Source organism: Rosa rugosa, chromosome 1 (assembly GCF_958449725.1).
Source record: "Rosa rugosa chromosome 1, drRosRugo1.1, whole genome shotgun sequence".
Lineage (NCBI taxonomy): Eukaryota > Viridiplantae > Streptophyta > Magnoliopsida > Rosales > Rosaceae > Rosa > Rosa rugosa.
The window spans coordinates 12,921,419-12,938,601 of record NC_084820.1 but is presented as its reverse complement, the minus strand read 5'-3'; the positions used below and the strand labels follow the sequence as shown (position 1 = coordinate 12,938,601).

The following is a 17,183-nucleotide window of genomic DNA, read 5'->3' as shown; positions in this document are numbered from 1 at the left end:
TGAGCAATATCCACCGCTGCCTTATTATCACAATACAAATCCATGGCTCGTTTGGGTTTAAATCCCAAATCACGAAGTAAATTTCTCAACCAAAGTAACTCACAAACTCCATGAGCCATACCTCTATATTCTGCTTTAGCACTCGACCTGGCCACAACCTTTTGTTTCTTACTTCTCCAAGTAACAAGATTACCACCTACAAAAGTGAAGTAACCAGAAGTGGATTTTCTATCCGTAACACAACCTGCCCAGTCTGCATCTGTATAACCACTAACATCCAAATGATTATGCTTTGAAAACATCAAGCCTTTTCCAGGTGCAGACTTTAAATACCTTAGAATATGGATCACAGCTTCCATATGAGTTTCACTTGGATTATGCATGAATTGACTCACAACACTAACTGCATATGCAATATCTGGCCGAGTATGTGAGAGATAGATTAATCTGCCAACTAACCTCTGATAGCGAGCCTTATCTGTAAGAGTTTGATTAGGGTACTCAGCCAGTTTATGATTCTGCTCAATAGGAGTACCAGCATGTCTACAACCTAGCATTCCTGTCTCTGTCAACAAGTCAAGCACATATTTTCTCTGACACAAGAAAATTCCTGAACTCCCCCTGGCGACCTCAATCCCAAAAAAATATTTAAGAGCACCAAGATCTTTCATTTCAAACTCTGATGCAAGCAGGTCTTTTAACCTTTCAACCTCCTCTGAATTATCACCAGTAATTATCATATCATCAACATAAATAATCAAGGCAGTTAATTTACCTTCACAGCGTTTCAGAAACAATGTATGATCAGAGTTACTCTGTTTGTACCCAAAACGACGCATAGCTTGAGAGAATCTACCAAACCAAGCTCGTGGTGATTGTTTGAGTCCATACAAGGACTTATTCAACTTACACACAAATCTTCCTCTTGTGCTTGCCTCATATCCTGGTGGTAGATCCATGTAGACTTCTTCAGATAGCTCTCCATGTAAAAAGGCATTCTTCACATCAAACTGTTGCAAAGGCCAATCTAGATTAGCTGCTAGAGACATCAACACTCGAACAGTATTAATCTTTGCTACTGGAGCAAAGGTCTCCTCATAATCCACGCCATATGTTTGAGTATATCCCTTTGCAACAAGTCTTGCCTTATATCTGTTCACTGAGCCATCTGCATTATGTTTGATAGTGAACACCCATCTACATCCAACAACTTTCTTTCCTTGTGGAGGTGGCACCAACTCCCAAGTATTACTCTTCTCCAATGCCTCCATCTCTTCATTCATCGCTTGACACCATTTAGGATCCTTGAGAGCATCCTGCACTTTACTGGGAACACATACAGAGGATATTTGATTCACAAATGAAGCATGGGATTTGGATAACCGATGGGTGGATACAAAGTTAGCTATGGCATACTTAGACTTAACATCTAAACTTGGTTCATATTGACGAGGTGGTTTACCACGGGTAGACCTAGGAGGCAAAACATACACACTATCACTATTATTAGAGTTAGAAGAAACACCACTAACCTCAAGATTGGGACGCTCCTCAGGGATTGGTTGACAAGGGTTATCTGTATCTGAGAGGGGTGCAGGAGCTTGGCCTTATTGGACTGCTAAATTTCGGTCATCGTGTTCTAGTTCTGCTGGCGATCGATTGTCAGGAATGGAAGGATCGATCGTTTTGCTACTGGGAGCTTCTGCCTCCCTGAATGATTGATCGCCAGGAATGGGACGATCGATCGTTTGGCTACTGTCTTCTTCAATCGTTTGGCTACTGTCTTCTTCAATTACCATGTCTGGTGATCGATCGCTGGCATTCTGGTGATCGAGCATTTGACCCGAAATTACATGACCATCATCTTCAATTGGCTGAATATTAATCCCACAAGACTTCTCTTCCAAAAAAGTGTGTTTCTCCCCCTGAAGTGAAGGATTGGTGGAAGAAAAATAACATGCATCCTCATAAAAGGTGACATCCATGGTAACATAAACTTTCTGTGTAGGAGGATGAAAACACTTGTAGCCCTTCTGATGAACGCCATAGCCCACAAATACACACTTTAATGCCCTGGCATCGAGTTTGGACCGTTGATTCTTAGGAACATGGACGAACATAACACACCCAAATACACGAGCAGGGAGATTAGAAAACGAAGGGACAGACACATGATTTGAAAGGGCAGCATAGGGGGTTTGACCATTGAGAACAGAGGAATGTAGCCTATTGATGAGATGACAAGCAGTGAGAATTGCATCTCCCCAAAGATACTTAGGCATATGAGCACTAAATAGAATAGACCGAGCTATGTCAAGAACATGACGATTCTTTCTTTCTGACACCCCATTTTGTTCAGGGGTTTGAGGGCAAGTAGTTTGATGAATAATCCCATGAGAATGAAAGAATTGGTGAAACTGAGAATTGACAAACTCCCCCCCCCATTATCAGAACGAAAGACTTTAATATTGGCTCCAAATTGATTTTGAACAAGAGCAAAAAATTCTTGGAAAGCAGAGAAGACTTCATATTTGTGTTTCAATAAAGCTACCTAAGTAAGACGGGTATAATCATCAATAAATAAAACAAACCAATGTTTGCCAGACAAGGTTGACTCACGGGAAGGTCCCCAGACATCAGAATGAATAAGCTCAAAAGGAAAAGAACTCCTAGTAGTACTCAAAGGATAACTAGTACGATGACTTTTAGCTAAGACACATGACTCACAATGCAACTTAGACTCATCAATGCCCAGAAACAAGGATGGCATAGATTTTTTCATGACACTAAATGAAGGATGTCCTAATCTCCGATGCCATAGCCATAATTCTTCAACTTGATTAGTAACCCCAGTCGAAATCAAAGCTGCTTGGACTGCCTTCTCCGGCTTCATTCCAGCAAACATGCAATCCAGATGGAATAGTCGACCCCTCAGATAACCCCTGCCGATTATTTCCCTGGTGAGGAGGTCCTGAAAAATCACATACAAAGGAAAAAATGTTACAGAACACCGAGATTGAGTATTAAGCTGAGGCACAGATATAAGATGATGAGAGAGATCAGGGACATAAAGAACATCATGTAGTGTCAAAGAAGGGGTGAGACGAACAGACCCTATTCCTAAAACAGGAAAAGAATCACCATTGGCATTGACAACAGAGGAAATAGAGGGTGGATTGAGAAAAAGAAAGAAACTACGATCATAGGTCATATGGTCAGATGCTCCAGAATCAATTATCCAGGTATTGCCACCAGTAAAGCCAGAAATTTTTAAAGCAACTCCAATCTTACCATTACCACCGCAACTTACGGATGCGGTATCCTTACCAGCAAAGTTGGTGTGATCTGATTTTGTCACCGCATAGTAATCTTGGTCTTGAACAAGACGACCAGCAGCCTTTCCCTTAGGTTTGTTGTCCTGAGGTCGTGGCCTATCAAAGTAGCCTGCTGGAAAACCAACCAACCTGTAACAGTTTGCTTTGATGTGGCCTGGATTCTTGCAGTAGTTACAAGTCAGACTTGAGGAGAACACGAGGGAAGAAGGAGCTTTCACCATGGTGAATATGCAGCGGAAGGAAAAACAACAAAGTACTTGGAAATATAAGTACGAAGGCAACGGTGATGAAAGGATCAAAGGACAAGGAACAAATCCAAGCACAAAGAACAAGAGTCAAGGATCAAAGAACAATGAGTCAGAGTCCAGGATCGGATCTCTGCTCTGATACCAAGTCAAAATATAACAAGAAACAAGAGACAATTTTGGCTGAATAATTCGATATCTCATTCACCTTACAAGAAGGAATTATATACAAATTACAATTGTGTCTAATAAGACAAGTACTACTCGTAAGGCAAGTAGTAAATCTAATAATACAACAGATATTACAGATCACAGAATATTACAGAATATCTACATAAATAAGGTAAGTATGACTCACGCCAACAAAATTCGTGTAAATAACATACAACAATAACTCCCGCAGCAAAGCGCGGGCATAATTTCTAGTAAAATTAATGAGCCAAAGAGACCAACTATGCGTTCAACCCAAAATCAACACAGTAACTAGTCTTCTTCTTTTCGTTTTTTTTTTTTAATTTAACCTAAGAAGAAACGTTTTTTAAATTACAAAGGGGTACATGACCAAAAATACCTCACCAAAAAGCAGAAAAGCAATGAACCAATTAATGCTTGCCAAAGCTACAAAGAAAGATTATATATATAGGCTTGCTCTGCTATAATTATTCTTCTGTATATTTTATTTTTTTCTAGGAATCAATTTCATCCGAAAATTTAAAAATTTCGTTAAAGGTGACACGTACGTTTGTGAAATTCATATGTTGGTATCTTAAACTTGATCGACTTCTCACTATGGGAGATAATTTAATCAATGCAATCAGTTTCATAATCAATAATTTAATTGATCTTCTTCTCATCCCCGATCCAAGTCCTATTTTAAATAGGCACCTCTCATGTATAAAATAAGGGAGGATTTGAAAAAATATCTGGGGAGCTGGCCTCATGATATGCATGTCCAGTCTGCAGTATGAAGTATGAACATTAGTTTTTGATTAGTTTAAGGATTTGCGTTCATATTTTCGACAACCACTCATTCAAATTATTTCATTTAGCTGTCATCTCAAGATTAACCAATCATTGCATTCATATTTTTCATTAGGTTCACTTTTTTTTTTCCCTGTATTTTTCATTTATTTTCTTTTTAGTTATTTTTTTTGGAAGAATTTGGATTTATATCTCCTCCTTGCTCTTGTATTTTTATTTTCCCTTTCTTTTTCTTTGAAATAAAATTCAATAGGAGATGAATTGGATCCATACTATTTCTCTGTTTTATTAAAAAAAAAAAAAAAGGAATCTATATGCTCACCTTTGTATGCTCCCTAATATGCATATGAGGGATCGCAAATATATTAAGCAAACAATGTGGGTATGGAGAGTGGCAGAGAGAGAAATAGTGGACGATTACTTGCAACTTTAAAGAAAGAAAAAATAGACGAAGGTTAAATTTCATTAAATTTCTGTTGTTACTGTATTCCTTCAAATCTTATGTATGAATTACAGTAAATATTTTATTAAAAAGTTTCAATATGTGATTGATGAAGGCCATGTTATAACTTCCTTAAAACTACGTTACAATGTCTCAGATGTATTATATCAATCACGTGGAGAACACTTTATAGAAACCACAACCTAAAATCATCTTATTCAATACCATAAAACTTGACAATACTGAAAATAAAAATAAAAATACATCTAACGCCACCAAAACCAACATACCTTTGATGTGAGAAGCCTAAAATGCCAGAAAACAACTTCACCAAGATGCACTAGAATGGAGCTTCGTCACTCCGGTTTTGGACCTTGTCTAAAAGACTAAAAGCCATTTGAATTCTTCCTTCTTTGAGCCTATATTAATGCAGTATTCTTAACCCAAACTGGGCCTATATTGAACTGACCCACTGAAAAAGGTTCAAATGTGGTTTTCGGCTTGTAAACATAATTAACACCGTAATCCGTGTAAAACAAATTTCCCTTAATGGAAGCAATTAATAAAGGTTAATGATTGTGGCACTCTACTTGTATGTTAAAAAAGAAGCGAAAGTGTTAAAATTGAGTGGCAAAATCACTCATTTTAAGATATCATTTCATTTGCATTTGTCATTGAGCTCTTGCACTTGCAGTACCTTAAATGGCAAGGCAATCCCTACATCCTAAATGTCAGCCTCAAATCCTCCACTTTCTTGGCGACCCCAAGTATAAGATGCAATGGATGATGCAGCTTCAGTTTACAGTTTACTTTAAATGCAATTCCAAACATGACTAGATACTACAAGACTATAAGACTTGATTAGCTCATTACACGAATAAAGAAACATGGAGCATTGTATAGTAAGGTGTGGTGACGTAGTCCCATTTTGGTAAGGGATTGAGGATGATTCACTGGCTTGGTCGAGGTTTCATTAAGAAAAAAAAAAAGGATTAAGGATGATTGTATTTGATTTAGTTGGTCAGTGATCAGCACGATAAGAAGAAAAAAATCTGTAACAAGTAGAAAATATTATAATTGAGTGACAGTGTGACACGCCTGAGGAGAGTGATGAGGATTTCAGACTCAGAACATTTACAGAGCTATGCCTGAGCCCTGAGCTGCATCCTTTCATGTAAGAAAATTCAAGCTTTTATGGCTTTTAGTTTGGGCTTGAAATGCTTGATATCTAACAAGTTACCTATAAAATGGAGTTTATGGCTTTATGCTAAGGAATCACTCGAATCAATTTCAAAGAAGAATTCAGGCCCGTAAGAATCAAATTTGTTTTTAGTTTTTAACACTTTATAAGGTCCTCCAGCTCTTGTGATTGAAGTTTACAGGCCCATCATGATACTTATTTCAGTCTTCTCCTAATACTCATTTATTCCTTCTCCTTCTCCTTCTCCTTCTCCTTCTCCTTACTTGAATTTATTAAAAAAGTAAAAAGAAAAGAAGGAACTTAGGAGGGGGACCACACCAAACCTCCTTACAAAAGCAACAAAAAAGAAACAAGCTATCGTAACTGAAATTAGGAAATACTCAATTGGTCACTCTGACAATGCGATAAAATAAAAGATGGTGGAGCATCTCACCACTCCATATTAAGAGAAGTCGTACCATAATTCCCCAAAACATCAGCTACCTTATTACCTTCACGAAAAATATGTGATACACGAAAAGTCATTTGAGAAATCTTGTACAAGCAATTAAGCCAGCTAATATGAAATTGTCAGGGGACCAACAAAGGAGACTTAATAAAATCCAAAATAAGAGAAGAGTCAACTTCTAACCATATGTGCTTCCAATCATGAACCCAGGCCAGCTCAATTGCTTTAATCACAGCCATCACCTCTACCGCAATGGAACTAGGAATCTTAAGATTAGAAGCAAAAGCTCCAAGAAAACATCCCATATGATCCCTAAACACAGCTCCATAACCTCCAACCCCCACATCATGTTTCCAAGCTCTATTAGAATTAATTTTAACCCAACCAATCAATGGGGGATGCCAATTCACCTCTATCACTCTAGGGGCACAACGCAATCTGCATTGGGCCCCAAAGGCTTTCAAAATGAGAAGATCTTGGATGGAACTGTGCATGGTACCTGTTGCCAAACGACTAGCTACTTGAATATAACAAGAGATAAGTCTACAAATAGTAGCAACTGAAAACACCTTGCCCTCATGTCTCATTTTGTTTCTAGCATTCCATACAAACCACAATATTGAAGTGAAACAAATCAACCATAAGTCTTTGAGCTGGGAACTTCTTCCGACAGCCATACCTACTTGTAAACCCTCCAAAATTGAGGGAGGAATGCCACCCAACTCAAAGAGAGAAGTAAAATGACTCCATAGTGTAGCCGTAAAAGAGCAATTAAGAAAAATGTGATCAAAAGATTCAGAATTGATACCACAAAGATCACAACGAGAGACCAAAGCTACTCCCTTTCGTTGTAAAAAATCATCAGAAATTACTTTACCTCTTAGAACCTTCCAAGCTAGCAGAGACATTCGAGGCAAGATAAATTTAGACCATAATGATTTGCCCCATGCTACTGAAGGAGAAGGCTGCCGCAAAAATATGTAAGCATGCTTTGCAGTTAACTCACCAGAAGAGGAAGCGGTCTAAATGAGTTTGTCTTCTGCTGAAGGATCTGCGGCAATTGGAATGTGACTAATCCAATGACACAAGGCTGGAAAATAGAAGTGTAGAAGTTGAGGCAAATCCCATGAACCATTACTAATAAAACTTGAAACCATATCTGGAAGATTGTCTTGTAATGTAACACAGACATCGAAGAAATCACTAATGGGCCTGCCCAAGAAGTTATCTCTCCAAAAAGAAATCTTATCTCCTGAACCAATTAATGTGACGTCCCGAACCCGAATTTACCAGTTTACAAGTCTTTCGATGGGTAAACGACATTTACATTTACTTTTTGGCTCCGTTTCGACATTTTAGGGGGCCCTAAAAGTTGACTTATTGTTTGGATCAAAATTTGTGAAAATGTTCTTCATGAAAGTTGTAGAGGACGTTAAACCGAGCACGTGCATATGTGGTACGTAAAAATCGAAGTTCGTATGCGAAAGTTATAAGCGAAATATGAAAATTACTGTTTATAGTAAGAAGTATATATTTGAATTTTTTTTACTGTTGAGCCGGGTAAGTTTTCTTTTTCCTTCTCTCTTCTCCCTCCCGTGGTTTTCTATCTTTCTCTCCTCTGCAACTCTCTTTCCCTCCAGCATATCTCCTCCTCCAGACCACCAAATGGCGAGCTGCTGGCCTAGATAGACTCGTCTCCTCCTCCTTAACCTGCATGTGGGAGTTGTTTACCGCGATTTGGCCGGAAATGTGGAGATCTAAACCAACATTTTTACTGTAGCAAAATGGTCAACGCCGATTTCCGGTCACCTTCGGCCACAAAACCAGGTCCATTAGAAGCGCCTTGAGCCACTCTTCATGCTCTCCAAACCTCTTGCAGCGATTTGAAGCGTGGGGGAAGAAAGCATAATTGGAAAATTTCACTATACTTCGGATTGCTTAATTGTTCGGCCACTTCAAGGTATTTTCTGACTTTGTCACAGTTGAGAAAGTTATTGGAAATGTTGAGATGATGCTGTGGTTGAAATTTGGTGGCCGGAGGAGGAGTTGGCCGCCTCATGAACAGTGTCACCGCATGAATAGTGCGATGGTGAATAGTGCGGTGTATGAACAGTGCTTTATATTATGTTTTTATTAGCTAGTTAAATCCTATAATTTTGGTAGAGGTTGAATATGTGAATTTGGTTGGAATTAGAGAAGTTTTTAATTGATTATGAATTTCTGGGAATTTAGGATTTCGATTATCGATTTACGAGAATCCGACCGTCGGATATCTCTTGGTTTTGACTTGGAACCTTTAAGATAACGAATTGGTATTAGATGTAAAATTTGAGTTGAATCAGAGAAGAAGTGGAGAGATGATTTATGAGGATTTGATTTTGAGAATCGTATTTAATTGTTGAATAGTTATTCACGAATTATAATTGTGTACAGGGCGATATACCGAGTTATTGCTCGACGAAAGAACTTGTATGCGTGATCGCCTCAATAGTACTGTGAGTGGACATTTATTTTAAATTAATTGTGCATGCAGTATATTAGCATTTTTCCGATTGAGATTTAATTTATAATTTGAATTATTGAGTTTTATGACTTTGAGATTTAGTTTATCGAGATTTATTTATGAATTACGAGATTAGTATTGAAATTCCTTCCCGAGGGCTTTTAGTAGATTTTTGAGATAGTCATTCATGAGTTATTGAATTGAGGAATGATTTTCGGTAAGTGATTGATTCAGAAAATATTATGAGAATTTTGGATTTCGAATATCGGTTTTTATGAGGATTCACGAGTACGAATGTTTCATTGAATATTTGAGCATGATTGATTTATCGAGATTTATTGAGCTTTGAGCTCCGTACTTATCATCCTTGAAGTTAGATTGAGATTTCTTTCCGAAAGCATTTATTGATTTACAGAGTATTTGACTTATGCTTTCGAGGATTTATTGAGATATTGAGATTTGGTTAGCGAGATAATCCTGAGTTATGCTTTCGGTGAATTAATAATGTTTTATTGAAGTAACAGCGAGTTTCTTTCCGAAAGCAAGTAACTGAAAGAGGTTGTTTCCAGTTTATTAAGGAGGCTATTCAGTTTATTGAGGAGACTATTTACGGCGCATGCGCATATTACCTAGTTGGCAGTCCCTTCTAGGTAATAATCTGGTTGGCAGTCTCTTCCAGACTATATTCCGGTTGGCAGTCCCTTCCGATGCGTCATTTGGGTGGCAGTCCCTCCCAAATGGCATGAGATGGTTAGTTGGCAGTCCCTTCTATCCAACGCCTCCTATTCCGGTTGGCAGTCCCTTCCGATGCGTTATCTGGGTGGCAGTCCCTTCCAGATGACATGAGGTAGTTAGTCGGCAGTCCCGTCTACTACCTGTGGTTAGTTGGCAGTCCCTTCTATCCACCGCCTCCTATTCCGGTTGGCAGTCCCTTCCGATGCGTCATCTGGGTGGCAGTCCCTCCCAGATGGCATGAGATGACTAGACAGCAGTCCTTTCGAGTTATCAAGCAAGCCTCTTGAAAATGATGTTTTTATAAGGATTTGAGGATGAGATTTTAAGAGATTTCAAGATGTTTTATTTCTACGCGATTAAGATTGCAGTAAAGATGATGATTAAAAGTATTTTTCAAGATTGTTACTGCATGCGAGATTTTAGAGAATAACTTGGGAAAGCATTAAGTTTTACTTATTCATTCGAAATTACTTATTTTTCGTCCACTCACTCGAACGGATTTTAAATGTTTTCCCCTGGGCCCTTCGGTTTTAAATGCCCAGTTTGCAGGCCAGTTTAGCTTGAGGTCGAGCGTACTTGGGATTGAGGCATAGCTGTCATAGCTTCCGCATTATAAAAGCATCGGTCATTTATCTTGTTTTCTATTCTCTTGTACGCCTGTACATTAGATTGCTCTGATAACCTATGAGATTAATATTCTTAAATTCAGAATTATTTATGAAATGAGAGATGTTGTGATATAGGGAGCAGTGTGGCTCCAGGAGAATAAGGATGGATGATTTAGAAGTGTGGATGTTTTTCTACAGGTTTTGGGTTGTCTATTTTTAGGGGAAGTTCTGTTAAATTTTTGGTAGAATTTCTTCTAAAGTGGTCCCCGCAGGGCCTCTTCGGATTTCAGAGTGAAATCCGGGGCGGGTCCTGTCAATTAACCATCGAGCATTATCTTGAACAACAACCCAAAAATGCCGAACACCAGTCCAGATAGAAGAAGAAGCATAAGAACGACGCCGAACAAACCTGTTTCGAATGAATGAACAACCTTCAGATTGAGAAGAAAAAACCTCCCAGCAATGCTTTAATAATAAGGAACGATTCAAGAGCACAAGCTGCTTAAGCCCTAAACCACCCTCATCAACCGGAGTGCAGCATGACCGCCATGCAACTAGAGGAATCCCACGCCGATCAATAGAACTCGACCATAGAAAATTACGACACCATACCTCAACTCGTCTAAGTAAAGACACAGACCATTCATACACTTGAAAAGTGTAAACAAACATGTTGTAAATGACAGATTCAATGAGTTGGAGTCTCCCGGCCATTGACAAAAAAGAACCCATCCAACTTGACAATCGTAGCCTTATTTTATCCATAATCGGCTGAAAGTATGATCCGCGAGGCTTGCCCTGAAAAATAGGGGCACCCAAGTATATAAAAGGAGCAAAGCCCAAAGGAATACCCAAGAAGCTGGAAACAGAGTGACGGCGTCGCTACATATGCTTACCAATAAAGACTTATGACTTCTCTTTGTTGATTATTTACCTAGAAGCATCACCATACTCTGAAAAAAAAAAAAAAAAAAAAAAAAAAAAAAAAAAAAAACTTCATAATTTTTGCTAAATTTCTCTGATCACCTCGGCAAAAAATAATTACATCATCGACAAATAATACATGAGACGGAGCCAGAGTACCTCGGGGAGAACTAATACGCTGTAACCCACCTGAAGATATAAGCCTTGAAATACCTCGACAGCTCGACTGAGGAAATATTCCTTGACTATTTCCTTGATTCACTTTTAAGGCAATGACTCAAAAGTATATGATTAACAAGTTCTCTTCCGGTCCCTTAATTTACAGCTATTGAAAAAACAAAACAAAAGGCTAGTTATCGATCTATAATAATCCATCTTATGGAAATACTAAGCAAAGAAAGTCTTGTTCTATGCAATTTCAGAGAAGGTTCAGTCGTCCCTTAAGGGAACAGATTTTCTTGTTCACCTGTCGTTAAGGTTCTGAATTTCTGTGTGCTTGCACTCCTTCATTCAGTCTTATGATTAAGAAACAAGCTATCTTCATCATCAGAGGATTTAGAATTCCCTTTTCAAAGTCATCGGTACTAACGTGGACCTTTTGCTAGTAACTTACAAGGTTTGTCCTCATCTTCTTTCTAAAAATTATCCCTCATATTTGCCATTCAACTTTGCATCATGATTAAGAATTTCTCCTCCCTCCCTATCAAGCTCACCAATGGCAAATGGTGGAGGAGATCACTGTGAATATTCCAATTGCAGATGCAAACAATATTCGATCAGATGACATAATTAAGAAATTCTTATTAAGAATCACCAAGATGCCACCAGGGAGCTTCACACTGTTTACACCTTGTACATATACTAATTTGGGCCTCATATTGAATAGTAAGTGGGTTTTCTTCACTGTTCTTAACAAAAATTGGGCCTATATTGAATTGACCCACTAAAAGAAGATTTCTCAAATCATCAAGTATAAGATCATTAAGATGTAATCGATTTTATAAATTGAGTTGTACTTCCTACCGTATAAGTCTATAAGCCTATAGGCTTAGGGGGGTGTATTCAATTTAGATTTTGAATGATTCTAACTGACTTTTTATAATCCGTGGATTCTCGTAGATTATGCAGAATCCACGGATTGTTTTAATTCCACATAGATTTGAACAGATTCTATTGTATTGTCTTATCAAGATTTGTTTGGATTTTAACAAGTACATGGATTGTCCTAATAATAATAATAGAATAAAAATGAAAATAAAATAACACAATAAATTTATTTTTTGGGAACAGAAACATAACTGTGATGAGTAGTTTTGAGCAACAGACCAAAACATTCAAGATTCAACCATCTGATGGAAAGGCAACCAAGCAAATAAAACTATATCAAACTCGGCCAATAATTAACGTTTTTTGCAAAAGGAAAAGAAAGAATTTCATATAAATCACTGGGTATTGAATTACAACAGTTTCCACCAGTAAGCACAAGATCTTGAGACATTATTCAGTGCTACCGATCTTTACAACACAAAAAAAAAAAAAAAAAAAAAAAAAAAAAGAACCTAGCTCGTGCAGGCAACACATGAACATGGTATTCTGGTCTGCTGAATGAGCATACTTCAATTGAAAATACTTGTTCATATTATAATGGCAGATGACTAGAAATAGTTCACAATAAATAGTACAGGTACATGTTGAGTTTATATAAGGCAAACCACATTCTTGCTATAGCTGTTCAGTTTGAAAGGGAGGATATTGCTTGGAGATTAGAACCATGAACAGATTTACGTGGTGAGGAGAAGAGTCTGATTTCCCGGTTCATTACCAAGTTAATACACTAAATGCCATAGATAAAGTAACTTAACATGGCCATAGCAAAGCAGGATCCTGAAGAAAACATGAGGGAAGCTGTTGTGCCACAGCACACGGTTCTATACTTTTTCTGGGCTGCAGCAAACATTGTCTCATCATGCAAGAATACCACATCACATGCAGGACCTGAGAAGAAAATTTGCAACTAGCCAATCAGTCCATATGCCACTCAAACGTTGAGGTACAAACAAACCCCATCCAATTTTCCTGTACATCATTGGAAAAACATAAAACAATTCTCCTACTAATGACCCAACTGCATATTCAGAAACTATTCACAGCATTGCTTACGTACGGTCATGTTCACCTATCTAGAATCAAAAGGACTACTATCACATTCAGAGAGCGGAAAACTATAATCATATTAAACTAAGAACTTAACTCTATACTGACCTCAAGATTTGCATAACCAAACTCTTAAACATAAACCTTAGAAAGCAAGAGGTTTGCATAACCAAAGTCTTGGACATAAACCTTAGAAAACAAAAGGTGGAAAACCAACTTACTAAGAGTCAAAGTTTAGATTATGCAAATTCTACTTGCATAATGCCTTCCAACTTCCCTCTCCCAGAAAACTGATGTACAGTATAAAGTAAATGGTTCCAAGTACTGATGTACAATATAAAGTAAATGGTTCCCAAGTTTAAACAAACAATTATGATTCATTGGTTTTGTTTCTAAACTTGTCATCATTAGTATAACTAAACTTCGCATATGAAGTATAGAACATGTGAAGATGGTTGCAGAAGCGCAGTAGTATTGAAGCACGTACAGTAAAATACAGTATCAGACCAAAAAGGTATCACTTTTCAGTATCATAGAATACCTGAGATTCTTTAATCAGGCTCATTTGCTTCATGTCTACAATAGCTAGATGACCCTTGTGTCCACCAACCATCGACCACTTGGCGTGAAATCCAACCTGTACGGACCGAGATCTGCAGATCGATGAGTTCAGATTCAGGATATTTGAGTTTGATACGGAGTCTTCTTGTCTTATAGAGTTTCTTGGCTTCTTGTGTCTTCTACAGTTTTCTTAGGTCATGTTTGAGATTTTCTAATGCATTTTTTGTCAACCATTAATATCCTAGAAGTGTTAAATATAGTGATCAAGTGTTAGATCTATTTAGCGTATCTTCTGTAGCTTAGTAAAGGGGGCCAATATGAATTGCTGGAAATTAGTGGAATGAGATTGCTAGTGTTTTGTTTCAAACAATAACCCTCAAGTGATTTGTGAGAAATCTGGTGTGATTCCAGATTTCCCTATTTTCTCTTCCTTACTCTTCAATCCCAGTTCTTTAACCACAACGCCTATTATCCCCACAATTCTATGATTTTAAACTAGATCCAGTAAACTGGAAAAAGGTAGTCCCAAGAAAAATAAACAGTATTAAGATCAATCAAAGAATGAAGCCATAAAGTGATAAAACTATACATTATTATTACAAAATCCAATGTACTGTTAAGAATATGAGTAATTCTAAGACTTCTCTTGTTAATGGTTATAAGTTCATTACAGATTGACATATCATTGAAGGAAACTCACCTTCTCAGCGTTGGCAGCAGCTTGGCAATTTTCAGATGCAATTCTTCTCTAACAGCTAGTTAACCCTTCAACTTTTTATCTTTCAATACCTGCAAACATGAAATCAAGATGCAGTGAAAATTCAAAACAAACCAAAATAAACAAGTAAAAAAGTTTCATGAACGCCTGAATCCCACATGCTATACCTCCAGATTAGCTTCTCCACCTCTAATACTTCTTCTTTGTTATCTCCATATATCTCATCAAATAAAAAATGAATAGAGAATTTTAACTATACAAAGATGAGAGCCTTCGTTAGTAGATAATAAAGAAAGGTTGAGGTCAGTTTCATCTTCTATTTGAGGCCTTTTCATCTTCTGAGCGAGAGAAGAAAAAAAACGTCAAAATCTCAGCTCTAGAGGCTGGATTTCTGATAGGGTTTGGTATTTATACCAAGCACCCTAAAATCCTACAGAATCAATCATTTAATAAAATCCTTGAAAATCGTTTGGTTTTTGAATACCACTAGATTTGGAATGACTTTTAAAAATTTTAATTGAATACCACAAGATTTTAAAGGATTTTTTAAAATCTTAATTGAATACCACAAGAATTTAAAGGACTTTTAAAATACAAAACAATCCAATAGACTCCTGATTGAATACACCCCCCTTAGTCATGTATATAGAATTCCGTTCCTTTAGAGCATTTCAAAAGCTTACATGCATATCTTCTCTACGTTTCACGAATATTTAGAATCTATTTTGTGGATTATTGAAACTTAATCTGTGAAGACTTAATTTGGAAGGTGATCCTCACTAAGAACATTCCCAAACTCTAGGTAAACCGCGGATTTTGCTCAATTTTATTTGTCTCTACTGTCCATCAAAGCTTGTATCTGGCACGCATGAAAATAATAGAGTAAATATCATAAACAGTACCAAAATTTTGAGTCATTAGACACTTTAGTTTTCAATATTCTAAAATGGGTTTTTATCACCCATAAGGTCTAAACTTTTGAGCACCAGACAGAATGATACCAAACTTTTAAAAGTGATTAAAAAAATATCTGGACTTTCAAAAACACATCAACAGAATACCTCCGTCAACTTTCCGTTAGTCATCCGTTAATATTGATCACGTGCCATACATGTGTAGTGACTTTCAGGGATAAGATTGTCTTTTCACCCCAACTTGATTTTTTTTTTTAAATGATTTTTATCACCCACAGGGTCTAAACTTTTAAGCACCGGACAGAATGGTACCTAATTTTTAAAAAGTGATAAAAAAGATACATAGACTTTCAAAAACACATCAAAAGAATACCTCTGTCAACTTTCCGTCAGTCATCCGTTAATATTGATCACGTGCCATGCATGTGTAGTGACTTTCAGGGATAACATATGTTAGCTTATGTTAGCAAAAAAACATAAGTGTAATAATGAAGATTTCGGAAAATGGTGTTAACATAAGTGTTAGCCAAAAAAAAAAAAAAACATAACCGAAGTCTTCATTATTATTTCCAGCAGCATTTATGTTAGCAAAAAAACATAAGTGTTAACATGGGAAAGAATGATAATTTAGGTCGTAAATGCATAATTATATAATGAACTAAGGAAGAGATAGATTAATAATGCAGAAGAAGAAATTAAAGTTTCAAACCCTTCAAGGGTAAACAAGTAATTTTAAATCAAAATTGGGTTAAATGACTGATATACCCTTACATTTAACGGCTTATTGACGGAAAGTTAAAAGAGGTATTATGTTGATGTGTTTTTGATAGTCCAGGTTCATTTTTGATCACTTTTAAAAGTTGGGTACCATTCTGTCCCGTGCTCAAAAGTTTAGACCCTGTGGGTGATAAAAACTCTTCTAAAATTATTATATTAGTACCGCAAAATTAATTTTGACATACTTTTAGTACCCTCCATTAATAATACCGTTAACTCCTCCATTTTTTTCAAGGGTATGTTCGTCTTGTCCTATGCTTTCTCTCCCCACTACTAAATTCATCATCGTCTTGATCGTGATAATTAGTCACCGATCACTAACCAAAAATAATAATAATAAATGCAAATGATAAATAGTACTTGTATATGCAAAATGAGAAGCAATTAGGATAACTACTAATTAACTAACATGAGAGATGAAAAGACGAAAATTGCCTTGAAAAAAGGAAGGAGTTAATGGATTGTTAACAGAGAGTACTAAAGTATGTGAGGGTTAATTTTGAGGTACCAATGTGATAGTTTTAGAATGTCGGAAATCAAAATGTTGAATGATCTAAACTTTAGGAACTGTTTGTGATAAAAACTCAAAATAATATATTGCCGAGTTCTTTTGGTCCAAATTTGGGAAATTTACATT

General features: G+C 36.9%; 2 long non-coding RNA genes across 2 annotated transcripts; one reads left to right on the top strand and one right to left on the bottom strand.

The window, feature by feature from the left end:
• Window positions 1-8,250: 8,250 nt before the first annotated feature.
• LOC133738439 (uncharacterized) lies at window positions 8,251-10,594 on the top strand. The gene is made up of 3 exons (XR_009860130.1): window positions 8,251-8,612; window positions 9,086-9,147; window positions 10,433-10,594. It is a non-coding gene; the product is annotated as an uncharacterized LOC133738439 (long non-coding RNA).
• Window positions 10,595-12,850: 2,256 nt separating this feature from the next.
• LOC133727275 (uncharacterized) lies at window positions 12,851-15,482 on the bottom strand. The gene is made up of 4 exons (XR_009855086.1): window positions 15,023-15,482; window positions 14,838-14,926; window positions 14,118-14,229; window positions 12,851-13,417 (listed from the first exon to the last, which is right to left on the bottom strand). It is a non-coding gene; the product is annotated as an uncharacterized LOC133727275 (long non-coding RNA).
• Between the last annotated feature and the right edge of the window lie 1,701 nt (window positions 15,483-17,183).